This window comes from Emydura macquarii, unplaced genomic scaffold (assembly GCF_026122565.2).
Source record: "Emydura macquarii macquarii isolate MOO-44397 ecotype Brisbane River unplaced genomic scaffold, CSIRO-AGI_Emac_v2 contig_2768, whole genome shotgun sequence".
In the NCBI taxonomy this organism is placed as follows: domain Eukaryota; kingdom Metazoa; phylum Chordata; order Testudines; family Chelidae; genus Emydura; species Emydura macquarii.
Window position 1 is genome coordinate 34,775,861 of NW_027132905.1, and position 12,913 is coordinate 34,788,773.

Genomic DNA, 12,913 nt, shown 5'->3' on the forward strand with positions numbered 1-12,913 from the left:
GACATTGCAACTACATTATTTCTATATACCTGGAAAAATAGTCCAGGTAATGATGTCCTCTGAATGTGCATAAATCTGCAGCTAGGCTCTTCCAGGGTCTCTCTGGTAGGGGTATGTGTACACTGTACAGCTCAGCATTGTCTCTTGAAGTTGATTTGTGCTGGATCTCCATTCAAAAGTCCAATAACATCAAATCCTCCATCGAGTTCTTCCACCTTTCCCAGTAGGCCCATCCTGGCTGCCTCGCTGTGGTTGCGAAGGCTGTTGGTCTGTGGTCCTTCATCACATACACTCTGAACACAAAGCTCTGGTCTTTGTAAGTTGTTTCTGTGGTGAGCTGGTCCATGCAGTTCAAAATTCCTACAGGGCCAGTCAGAGCTGGCTTCTGTTCTGGGAAGGCGATTGCAAATCCTTTCTGAGATGACTATGATGTCAACTTGTGAGTCAATATTAAAGTCAATAGTCACACCATGAATAGTCAAAACAACAAAAGTCCTGTAGCACCTTAAAGACTAACAAATTCCAGTGGGTATAAGCTTTCGTGGGCTGCAGCCCACTTTGTCAGATGCTGATACAGACTAACTGTATACAGACTAACAGGGCTATCCCTCTGGAACTTTTCACCATGAATAGTCAGTTTCACTCTCCAGGCAGGTTCTGTGTCATCACAAGTGATAGATCCCAGAAATAACAGTTCTTGTTTTGATTGCCTATAATATGAGTTAACTCCTTGACTGCTTTGGTGGGGCAAACAGTTACAAAATGTCCATATTGCATGCACCTATTATACCCTGCGCCTCTGGCTGGACATAGTGTGTGTATTTTGTATCCTGCCTGGCTTGTTGCTGTAGCAACAGAGTAGAATATTATGGGATTGCTCAGCCGTTCTGTCTGGTCTTTAGAGTAGTTAAATAAACGCGTCTGTGTGTTTACATCTCCGTGTCTCTGTCTGCTAGTTTCCCTCTGAATACAAGTAATTTCCAAGGATCTAAACATATCACATACATTCCTAGAAGATTAGGGTTGGAAGGGACCTTAGGAGGTCATCTAGTCCACACCCCTGCTCTTAGTAGCATCAACCCCCACTAAGTCATCTTTTTCCACACCTTGTGCTGCTAGGCTGGGAATTGTCCCTTTTAACCTGGGAGTTCGGGATCCTTGCCTCAGGGATTTTATGATAATGACTTTTAACACTCAAGTTTCTGTTTACAGCCCCAGCTGTACAGCTGTGGCTAGGGTTAAATCTCTCTTCAGTTGTAGCTGCTGTGAAAGGCTTTTGTCTGTTAACCCACTAACCAGCCTGCCTCTGATATTTTCATGTCTTTCATTCCCAAAATCACAGTTCTCAGCCAGTTTATGCAGAGCTTTTCTAAAACATTTAGCATTTCCCTCTGATTATTGAATTCTGTAGTGAAAACATGCTCTTTCATTAACCACATTTCTCTGGGGTATAAAACATGCATCAAATATAGTGAAAACCCTTTAATAGTCTTCTTTCCTTTATGACTGTCTGCAGTAAAGTCAAAGGATTTGTGTTATGTGAAGGAGTAAATAACACTTCCCTATTCACTTTATCCACATCTGTCAAGATTTTATAGCCCTCTATCATACCCCTTCTTGGTCATTTCTTTTCCAAGCTGGAAAGTCCCAGTCTTTTTCATCTTTCCTCATATGGAAGCTGTTCCATACCCCTATCATTTTTGTTGCCCTTCTCTGCCCCTTTTCCAGTTCTAATATATCTTTTTTGAGATAGGGTGACCAGATCTGCACACAGTACTCAAGATGTGGGTGTACAATGCATTTATGTAGAGCCGTGGTTCTCAACTTATTTACCATTGTGGGCCACATCCAATACTACCTGGATGGCCCTGAGGATGTCACACGGGCTGCAGCTGTGTGCTGACTGGGCCGCAAACGGTCCGCGGGCTGCATGTTGAGAACCACTGATATAAAGGCATTATGATATTTTCTGCTTTAACTATCCCTTTCCTAATGGTTCCCAGCGTTCTTTTAGCTCTTTTGACTGCTCTGCCCATTGAGCAGATGTTTTCAGAGAACTATCCGCACTGACGCCAAGATCTCTTGCTCGAGTGGTAACAGCTAATTTAGACCCCATCATTTCGTATGTCTAGTTGGGATTATGTTTCCAATGTGCATTACTTTGCATTTATCTACATTGAATTTCATCTGTCATTTTGTTACCCAGTCACCCAGTTTTGTGAGATCCCTTTGTAACTCTTCCCAGTCTGCTTTGGACTGAACTATCTTGAGTAATTTTGCATCACCTGCAAATTTTGCCCCCTCCCTGTTCACCCCTTTTCCCAGCTCATTGATGAATATATTTAAAGCGCTGGTCCAACTGCAGACCCATGGGGGACCCCGTGATTCACCATGGGTGGTGCGTGAACATCCCATTTGGAGCCCATGCCCCCACCCCTTCTGCCTAAGGCCCCACCGCTTCTGCCTCCTCCCTTACTGGAGCCCTGAGCCCCCTACCACAGCTGGAGGAGCCCTGCCCTAGCCAGCCTGAGCTGCCGGCCCGTCCCAGCCCTGGAGTGCCAGGTGACCTGAGAGCGGGCCCCAACCACCCCGAGTCCCAGGCCGCAGGCTGTTCTTCCCTAGTCCTGCTTTGCTTTGCAGGAGAGGCTGAGCAAAGGCGGGAAGAGTGGGCAGTGACTGCACAGAATTCATTTAATTTTTCTGCAATGGCTGTGTCTTCGTTGAGTGCCCCTTTAGCATCTCAATCATCCAGGGACCCCACTAGTTGTTTAGCTGGCTTCCTGCTTCTGATGTACTTAAAACTTTTTTTGCAGTTAGTTTTTGAGTCTTTGGCTAGTTGCGCTTCAAATTCTTTTTTGACCTGCCTAACTATACTTTTACACTTGACTTGCCAGAATTTATGTGCCTTTCTATTTCCTCAGTAGGATTTAACTTCCAGGTTTTAAAGGATGCCTTTTTGCCTCTAATGCTTCTTTTACTTTGTTGTTTAGCCGTGGTGGCTCTTTTCTTACTATGTTTTTTGATTTGGGGGATACATTTAATTTGAACCTCTATTATTGTGTTTTTTCAGAGTTTCCATAGAGCTTGCAGGCATTTCACTTTTGGGACTGGACCTTTTAATTTCTGTTTAGGTTCTCTTTGGGGCATTGAGGAGTGGCGTGTTGATGAGATTCTGCAACCTTTGTTGCCGTTCCTGGTGTTTCTGTTCTTGATTATTGCTGACCCCAGGTCATATATTTCCATATTAGGTATGGGCTGGGCAGGGAGCTTGCTCATATCCCAGCTGTGTTCATCACTGGATACTTTAATGCTCTGCCAGGTCTGGCTGAGGTTCTTTGAAATAAGGTATTTTTGCACAGTGCCCCTTAGTGGCTGAACTGTGTAATGCACTTATCGTTCCATCACACAAGGCCCCTGTACTGCACTGTGCCCGGAGCAGTGCAGGCTGCAGAACCGCATTCCTGCAGGCCCCACGTGCGCAGGCCCATGGGGGCAGGTGCAATTGTTTCCATTTCATGTACGTCAGCCACGTGATCCTGGTAAGTTGCCATTGCTTCTCTTGGTCGGTTGGCAAAGGCTGGGCTGCGGCTGTAGGGAGGGGAGAGAGCTGAATGTAGCGGCTGAGCCGTGACCTCTGGGTTTGCCTGGCTGGGGGCCCACAGTAGTGAATGGCTGAGCGGTGAGAGGAACCACACCCCTGCCTGCGGTGCTGGCTGTGAACTTTGCCCCCCACCCCCGGCAGGGACCAAGCTAGCTGGGCTTCGTGCTCATAAGGAGATAACAGCATGTTCCCACCTCCCGTTTGCCAACGTGCATCCTCTCAGAGCATGCCGGGAACTGTTCAACACTCCTTTTTCGTTGTGAAGGAAAATGCTGATTTGTGGCAAAGGTTTCTCAGTTCCTGGACGGGATTTCTGATGAAAACCAGAGCATGGAAAGGTCCCGGGCTCGTCCCGACGCAGTTTTGAAACACTGAAAAGGTTCGCAGGTCGGGAAAGCCGTTTCCTGCCCGGCTCGCGTTCTTCCTGCCCACCTGTGAGCCGACATGCGGACTTGAACTGGCAGGAGAGCTGGGGAAGCCAAGGCAGCCGGGCGCTTTCGCAGGGTGAGATGAGCCCCATGCTCCTCCTCAGCTCTTCTCTCATCCTGTTGCCACATGGGAAAGCCACACGCTGCCAGGGTGTCACGCGGATCTTCCCTCTGGTAAATTACCTTGGGTTCGGAACACACTTGTCTGCCTAGTGAAGATGGATCCCTGACAGGAGGGACCAAAGCCCTGATCCTAGCACCCCCGAGTCTGGGAGAGTCGAGGTCAGGATCTGAATTGGCACTTTGGGCCCATCTGTAGTGCCCCCTCCGGTACACATGTGGCATGCCATTATTAGGACCTATTATCTGTGTTACTGTAGCGCCCGGGACCAGGATGCGCTGTACAGACAGACCGCAGAGATGGGCCCCACCCCGAAGGACTCACAAAGTGTAGGAGGAGATGACAGGTGATACAGACAGACCCATGGGGAGAGCACATGGAAGCAGTGGGAACGGCCTGGTTAGCATGACAGCAGTGGTCTCATCCTGATGTCAGTGTGGGGGCAGGTGCTCAGCTCGAATCCAGCTCAGGCTAGTTAAGGGGTCTGTCTGCTGCCAATCTCCTGCGCTGACCCTCCCGGGGTGGAAGGTGCAGAGAGGGGCAGCGCAGGAGATCGGCAGCAGACGGACCTTACAGCACCAGAGACCGTCTCAGCCCCCCAGCCCCCTGAGAGGCACATCCAACAGCATCCTGCTTCCTCCAGCTCCCTGCCTGCTGGTGCAGCCAGAAGCCCCGCTGGGGTCAAGCACTCTGGCAGTGATGGGGATAGAGAGGCGTCTGCTAGCCCCCATCTCATGGCTGAGGCCATGGAGGCTGCAGTCAGCTCCTTACAGCAGCTGAGAGACTCCAGGCCCATCGGGGCCAGCCTGGGATGGCTGGGAAGGTTCACAGGAGCGGAATGCTTTGCCTGAGTCTAGGAGGGTGTTTCCTGGGGTCAGAACTGGCCCCTTGTTTTCTCTCTGCCTTATCTGCTCTTTCCTGTCTAAGCAGGATTTTCCAGGGCTGGCCTGGGGTGGAGGAGCGGGCAGGCAGGCGGCAGCAAGGGGAAAGAACACACACAGCCCTGACTGTACAAACACTCCCCAGGGCGAATGTTTGCAAGGCAGGGGCAGAACTGGGCCTCATTGTTCAGCTGGAAGCTGCACTCCCAGTCACTCACCCACCAGGTGCGTAAACCAGGGCGCTGCCAGATGGGTGCCTGTCTGTGCAAATCGAAGTCACGCTTACACGTGCAGTCGTGTGCGTGCCAGGCGTGTGCAGAGGTGTGCGTGCCCTTTGGGGCTGTGGCATTGATTTTGGTAGAACATAAGGCACACGGGCCTGGCGTCTACAACAAAGAGGCGAATCTGATCTTATCTGAGTCTTCTGTTTGAAGGCTGCATTCTTCCAAGGCGCTCAGAGCCCGGTACAACCCTCCCCTGGCCCTCGGCGCGGCCAGTGCTAGCGAAGGAACCCATAAAAATCCAGGTGAGTTTGCTCCTGACTTTCTACCCAATTCAATTTTTGCACTTGCTGGAAATTGAAACAAAACAAACACCTCCCCCCTCAGCCCCTGGGCTCAGCATAGTCCCTCCCAAACAGATGCCTTTCCGCTAGAACTCGAAAGCTGGGCACCCCAGAAATGCCAAGTGCAGCCCGGGTGGGAATCCCTCGCTGTTGGTTCCTGGCTGGGTAGTGTTGTTCCTGCCCTACAAACTGATCGACAGCAGCACCGGGGCCCAGGTTAGCCTGTGCTAGCCCACGTGGCTCCTTGTCCCCATCTAGTGGCTGCAGAATGGACAGAGGTTTACAAGTCTGCTGCTGGCTTCAGAGCCGCTTCTTTAGCTCCAGCAGTGGCGTGTTGTGACGTGAGATCCAGGGGTCTGGTGTTCAGTCCCCACAGGTGACCTGACCAGAGGCAGGATGGTGAGTGTCATAAACTCACCATCCCAGAGCACCTCCTCATGACAAGAACTTATATAAACGCCCTCGGCCTCACCCTCCTTCTCTGTATTTCAGTGGTCTCTGGTCTGTGATGTGATCTCCTGGCCGGTGATACTGAACGCACCTGGCCCTTCTGGGATAACAATGGCCCAGCTCCAAGGAACAAAAACTCTTCCTAGGTTCAATTCCCTTCCCTGGGCTCTGCTGCATTCTTCCTCACGGGGTCACAGAGTGCTGCCCCCACATTCTTCCAGGAGGCCCTGCTCCTCGCAAGCTGTTGACTTTCAGGGTGTCTTCCCTGGAGGCTCTCTTCTCCCCAGCTGCCCTCTCCCTTCAGGGACAGGCCCAAGGGACAAGCTCCTTCCTGCAGGCCCCCCTGATTCCTTTCCCAGAGAGAGGAAACTTCCAGTTAGGCCTCTCTCCCATTGCCCTTCAGGCCTTCCTTCACAGAAACCTCCTAGCTGGCTTCTCCCCAGCCAGGTTTGAGCCTTCATTGTGTCTCCCCTGCAGGTGCCACAGACTCGGCTAACTGGGCTGTCCAGCTCCCTTAACCCTGTCACTGCCAGTGTGGGATTTATACACCCCAGCACCGCGACACACTGTGTGCTGCCAGGGCCTTTGCAACACGTGTGTGGTTGGGATTGGGTGGAAGGTGGAAACTGGTGATTCCTGACATTGACCGATCAGTACCGAATCCTTCCAAGGCCATGTGATGCTCCGAGTAAGCCTGGTGTGTCTCTTGCCCCAGTGGTTAGAGGATAAAAGCCCACTACTTTGATCGGCTAATAGACTCCCTCCTTTAGCACCAGCAGTAGACCTGTGCTTTTGCACTGATGGTCTCAGGGTCTAGCCCAGGATGGGGTTTGTTAATCTGCGTATTGTAAGTAGGCAGCGATTGATCCACCTAAATGAAAGGGATGCAGGGAGATGGGCCATGCTTTCCCTAACAGAACATGGGACTGGTGCATGCAGGGAGCCCCAGATTTCTGAAGCCCGAGGGATCCCCCACACTCAGGACTGGGCTCTGGGAGTTCCCGGTGCAGGGCCAGTCAAAGAGCGCCCCTGCTGCCGGAGACGTGTCAGAAGAAATGTCTGTGCGAGCGTCAGGAATAGCAGGGCCCCTCAGAGCGCTCCAGCCGGCCTCTCTTTCCGGGAGGGGCTCGGAGGTTAGATGGTGTTTGGCTTTGCTCATGGGAATCAGCTGCAGCCTTCCGTTGCTCACCGTACCATTGGCAGCACGGTGCGCAAGCAGGAACAAGCAGACAAACAAAACCACTGGCCGGCCCCTTCAGTGCCCAGATGCTGGCAGTGCAGAGGCAGGGACTGGCCATTTCCATGTGCTGCGTGGCATTGAGCCCCTGATGCAGCAGTTGGGGTCTTGGCCATGCCAGGGGGTATCTGCGGGAGAAAATGGGCTGGATCCATGTTCTATGGCAATGCCCCTAGCATGGGGCTGAGCCCCCATCCCACTGCATGGCCAGAGAGCAAGGCAGCTCCTAGGGAACGGAGCCCAGCTCCCTGTGGCCATCGGGTGCAGGAGCCTTCAAAGCGGGTGGGGCGGGGTCAGCTGGCTGCAGAGGGGGAGCAGCCTGACCCCCAAGGAATGGTGCCTGGGGGTTCCTTCCCCTGCAGCCCCCTGAGGCTGGCTGGTGCCTGGAAGTTGATCCCCCTGTGATGCCTCTATAGCCCCCAAAGACAGGGCAGTCACCTGGCACTCTTAGAGCCCCTTGGCCTGGACACAGGGGGGCAGGTCTCCCTAGCTCAGGCTCCCGGGGATGGGTCTTGGGCATGACAGGATCACTGAGGGGAGAGCTGCTACCACAATGGGGGGCTAGTCGCGGACATGGGCAGATCCAGGGAGCCTGGGTGCTTCGTACTCTGTTCTGCTCTGCACTGGATGAGGGGATCCTCGTGCCCCAGAGAAACCCTTTTCCTGGAGTGGCGGTGCCATCCCTGAGCCCTCACGCTGGAGGCTGGGGAGCAGCCGCCTGGCACTTTGGGGAGGGACAGGCAGCCAGTGGCTGCTCTCCGAGGGCACCAGGCAGGGCACCATGGCAAGGGCGCCAAGCCAGCAGCTGTGCACAGCCTGGGAGCCTGGCACAGGTTCAGGAACCTTCCTGGGAACTTGGACCCAGGCTCAGGTTTTCCCCACGACGTGCAGCCCTGAGCCAGGAAGCATGGCCCTGTGCCAGGCCATGCGACGGGGGAGCCTGAGTGGCAGCCCTGACCCCCCACCCTGCGTGTTGTTGCCCAGGGGCCCAGGGCAGGTGTGATGGGGATGGTCACTCACATGAGGTTACGAGCCCCAAGGTGGGTGCCACTTGGAGTGACAGCCTGGCCCCCATCCTGCAGTCCCCCTGGCGAGGAACTGGCAGGCTGGCAGGGGGAGCCCCGCAGCTGCTCTGAGAGGGAAGATCCTGGAGCTGCTGAGGTGGGGCAGCGTCCTGGCCTCACACCCACCTGGGTCTAGGGCCACTCAAGGCAATGCAAACCAAGCAGCTACAGAGCCCCGATCAGACACAGCCTGACCCAGAGCCCAGTGTTGGGCCCGTGAGCACTGCCCGCTGCTGGTGGGGCTCTGCCCTCCTCTCTTCCTGCTGCTTCCAACCCAGGGGGCACAAGCTTTCCTCAGAGCCCCCAAATGGAGCATCAGCCCCACATGCCCACCCTGCTCCCTGCCCCACCAGGGAGCGCCCTCTCTTGGACAGGTCTCTGCCCCTGGCACGAACCCACGGGCCAAGCTGGGCTAGAGGAGAAGCCAGGCCCAGAAGCAGCACAGCCCCAATCCCAGCTGGGCACCCCTGCAGCGCCAGCCCTACCCTGGGCAAGGGAGGTGGGGGAAAGCTCAGATTCACAGATCCCTCGCTCTAGCCGGCTCCAGGGATGCGCATCGGCTAGGGAGAGGTTTTATCAGCCCTGTGGCAGGAGAGGCCAAGGCTCCCCGGGGCTGTTTCTGACACCGCAGGGGAGAGACCTTTGCCCACTGAGTTACTGGTGTCCCTGTTAGTGCAGGTGGGGGTCAGGCTCCCCTGTACTGGCCTGTGCCCCATTCCTGGGCAGGGGACTGACTGGGATGGGACGGGACGCCCTCTACCTCGCCACCAGAAAATTCTCAGCACACGCACAACCGCCCATCCCTAAAAAGCCAATGCACACACGCCCCCGTTCCTTTGCAGTGGGTGCATCCCCCTGTGGGCAGGGCTCCTCCCTCCCAGGGGAGAAGAGGAGATTTCTCATGGGCCATGACCCAGCCCAGGAACCTCAGTGCCGGGCTCCCCACGCAGCTCTGCAAATGCCCCCTGACCTGCAGTCCCCCCTGAGCCTAGCTCTGGGATCCCTGCACAGTTCTGCTGGTGCCCTTCAATCCTGACTCACAGTCCACTGCTATCCCTGGCCTGGGATGCTTCTGAGCCCAGACCATCCTCATTTCAAAGCCAGGGGTGTGGTTTGGATGGGGAAATGGGAACCAAGTTGAGCACCTCAAGCTCATTTCCGCTTCGGGCACCTACCATGGGATTCGCACTCAGCTCTCCAGAGGCAGGCACTGCCCCTGCCTGTGCCCTGCGCAACGCCCATGTAAGGTCTAAGGCCTTGTTCTTGGGCTAAGCAGTAGCAGCTTATATCAGGAGAGGCAGCAGCCATAAGCTAAGTAGCCGGTAGTCAGATCTTCACATTCCTGAAACTACTTCAAGAGAATGTAATATCAGGCTGTTGAGAAGGTGATACTGTCCTAATAGTACCTACCACCATCAGATAAAGAAACAGATCTTAAGAATCACTGATCAACACTTGTAAAATCTACACTTCTTATTGTTTTGTCTTTATGGTACCCACTTCTCTATTGTTTATCTGAAAGATTTCTGTCTGGTTCTTTGATTGTTTCTGTCTGTTGCATAACTAAGTGGGTACTATTTAAATCAATTAAGGTGGTGGGAAATGAGAGGTTAAAGAACCGTTTCACAATGGGCTAGGACTGGTGTTTTGTAGTGCTTTGGTTTAAAATGATTGGTTAAGGTACAGCTAAGCAGGACTCAAGTTTCACTATATAAACTGGGGTTCAAAAGGAAGTTCTTTGGAACCTAGCTTCAGGACTCAGCCTAAAAAAGGTCAGAGCTGCCAGACTGCAACACCCTGCCAACCATGCTGTGCAGAAGCTGGAATCCCCAGATGATCTAATCCTGACTAGCCCCCAGGAGAAGTTTGTCTGCCTTATTGGGATAGTGAGCATTGCATGCTTAGCATGTGGATTCTGATTTGGTAATTGTTAATAAATAGAGAATAAGGATATTACTGTGTAAGGCTCCTTCACTGGTAAAAGATCCTGCAAACCCGCAGAGAATTACACCCGGAGCCCTCTGGAAAGGGAAAGGCAGGTACTTCAATTAACCAGGTTACACCCGGAGCCCTCTGGCCTGGAAATGGGTGACCTGAACCCAAGAGTGTGAAATGGGTACGGGTAAGTGCCTTTCCCCCTGGAGCCCTATGGATTGGGAAAGGGTGGAGGTGCCTTAACCAGGTTATGCCTTGAGCCCTGCGGATTGGGGTAAAGGTGGGGTGCCCTAGTGTGCAGCTAACACCCACACCTGCATGGTCCTCCCCTTGCGTGCACCTCCTCTGGCACTCCCTCATTAACCCTCGCCCAGCTGGAGCACTGCACAGCCCCTTCCTGGGGCAAGGCTGGCCTCTGATCCTGGTGCTCTGGGGAAAGCATTGACCTGGCTCGAATTAGCGGGACCTGAGCCCAGGTCACCAAGGGGTTAATGGTCCAGACTCCACCTTAGTGACTCACTCGTGGCTCAGACAGGAACTCCATTATGGGCAGACCCTCTTTACCCGAGGCAAACCGCTATGAACGCCAGATGCAGGGCAAGGCTGTGCCACAGCACCTGTCAGCACAGAGCCCAGCGCATCCTGCCCCTGGCTGGGCCTCTGGCTGCACCGAAAGCTACCCTGGTGAGGGAAGCAGCAGACGTGGCATGATGCTGCCCCTCCAGGCACAGGCTAGAAAGCACCTGGCACAGGGAGAGGGGTCTAGAAAACAGCTGGAGAGTCACTGACCAGCTGAAGGCTGATAAAGCAAGGCCAGGGTGAGCTGCGGAGTCATTGCTGGTTATTTATTTCTCAGAGCAGGCCTACGGGCCCAGCCAGGGGTCAGGGTTGCTGGCGCCTGGCGCTGCACGTGTACCTGCTTCAGACCTCCCTGATCAGAACCACGGCCCAGGAATCAAAGGGCTCTAAGGATCTGCCCCCTGCCTCCCTGAGCCAGGACCGAGGGCAGCGCCAAGAAGCCAGACGCTGCATGGACGAGGGGTTTCCCTCCTTCTCCTTATTCCCTTGGTTCCTCGGTTTGCCTGCTGGATATTTGCCCCTTTGCTCCGTGTGAGGGGCTGGAAGCTGCGTGACACGGGGCAGAACATGTTCTGCTCAGGGAGAATGGCGGGCTGGCCTGGGAAGGGCCAAGGGGCAGATACTGGGAGGGAGAGATGTTGGTGGAGGGGTAGAAAAATGCAGCAGGGAGTTGGACTCCCCCATGGCAGAGGGAAGGTTCCGGGGGGGGTGGCCAGCTTCAAGATGGAAATCTCTTCTTTGGGGCCCTCAGCTAGCACAGACCTGCCCCATGGCCTTGCCCTCCCAGCCTGTGGGGCACAGAGCGGAGAAAGGGGACTAAAGGAAACACTTGGCAAGAATAAGCAACCGGGCAAATCAACTTGTCTCCCAGTGTCTGGGAAGGGGGTGGCCAGGGTGCACATAGAAGGGGTGCTGTGTACGGGGAGATTTTGATAGATCAGTAAAAGGGCCAGGGACCACGTGATAGTGTAATATCGATTATCAGATTTGTTGCTAACAGCAGCCAAACTTGGTAGGCCTTTCTGCAGGCCTGTGCAGTCTTGGCATGACTAAGCCAGGAGGGGTGGAGAGCCGAGCCCTTTGCTCAACCTTTGCCTGACCCTGTACCCCTCCCTGATGCTCTGGTGGACGTGCTGGGATCTGTGTTTCAGGAAAAGACCAGTATGCTTATTTAGGCAGGCCGGGGGGAGGGGGGAGATGTTTGTCCGGGCCTCAAGATATGCAGATTCTGTAGGAACCCATCTCATTAATTAAGTGCTCTGGCAACCTGAGGTCTAACTTTTGAAACTTTTTCCCTCTTTCTTGACCTGTTGTTGTCTGCTAAGAAGGATAAATAAGGGGGGAGAGGTTTGAACTCGTTGGGGTCTCTTCTTGGACACAGCTTCTGGGTCCTCCAACGACAGCTGGAAGATCAGGCCAGTCAGAACTCGTAAGCCGCCCCAGACTTTGGCACTTACTGAAAGTTGAGGTTTTTTACTAACCTGCTGGGGAGGGACGTGTGTAAGTGCTTGAGCCTAGGTAAAGTATAGCTTCAAAGTAAGTGTTGTGTATTTCATGTCTTGCCTTAGTGCCTAGGTTGCTGTAGCAACAGAGTTTAGCTTGTTGCCATAGCAATAGAGTTAGACTATTAGGGGATAGCTGAGCCAGTCCTGGCTGGTTTTGGTGTAGTTCAGTGAAGACTTTCCCTGGGTTTGCATCGCTGTGTCCCGTGCTGATTTCTCTCTGAACACAAGTCTTTTCCAGGGATTTAACAGAACAAAGAGCCTTCTCCTGTTGTGTGTGAGCCTAAGTATAGCTTTGTAGTAAGGGCACTTTTGTGTTGCACTGTTTCTACCCGTCCATCTATGGGCTGAACAGCCGTGTCCCCATCTGGCTGATTTCCTGACCCCACCTTGGACTAAGTAAAGTTACCACAAGCTTTGGGTTGGCAGAACCCGGATAACAGCTAGGGTGGGGCAGGCAGGGGGGGTGCATGGGACATGGGCGGAGGGGTGAGGGGCAGAGAAGCTTCAGGCAGCGGAAACAAGGGAGTTCATTGTGCCAAGACCTCTG